Source organism: Aplysia californica, unplaced genomic scaffold (genome assembly GCF_000002075.1).
Source record: "Aplysia californica isolate F4 #8 unplaced genomic scaffold, AplCal3.0 scaffold00961, whole genome shotgun sequence".
Taxonomy (NCBI): domain Eukaryota; kingdom Metazoa; phylum Mollusca; class Gastropoda; order Aplysiida; family Aplysiidae; genus Aplysia; species Aplysia californica.
In genome coordinates this window covers 21,137-21,600 of record NW_004798231.1, presented here as the reverse complement: position 1 = coordinate 21,600, position 464 = coordinate 21,137, and the positions used below count along the sequence as shown (strand labels likewise).

Here is a 464-nt window from a genome sequence, read left to right as displayed (position 1 = left end):
CAGGTTTTGTCACAGTTCTTTTGTTTATGATGTAGCCTATATTTGTACTTTATAATTATTGTTTGTCTCATGATTTGTCTCCCCGTCTGCCATTCTGTGTTTTTGTTTGTTGGTCAATCATTGTTGTTGGTTTACTAAAATTGACAACTGTGGATGTTTGGAGGGTGTCACTGTGGTAGGTCTGTCTGACTTCTGTTCTTTCGGCCTCTTGTTTCTGTCCGTCTTTCTAATTTATTTTTCCAAACGCTGAATAGCCGTTATTATATAGATTCGCTTCTCTTTACTCAAGGGGAAAAAAAAAATGATCGTACTCGTTCCTTAATCAGCGGTCTTCTAACCATCTCTACATCTGGCGTTCTATAGGTTGCAGTGTATCACACTTTCTCTTCCATTAACAGAAATGAAAACTGAACTAAATAGATGTATTCTGTTAAAGGTTTAAGGTGTATAGAGTCGGGGGGGGG

General features: G+C 37.9%; 1 protein-coding gene across 1 annotated transcript in view; it reads left to right on the top strand.

Annotated features, from left to right (window-relative positions):
- LOC101863219 (nuclear pore complex protein DDB_G0274915) overlaps positions 1-464 on the top strand; it is a gene marked incomplete in the record, with an annotated part of 47,029 nt that overhangs the window by 41,359 nt on the left and 5,206 nt on the right.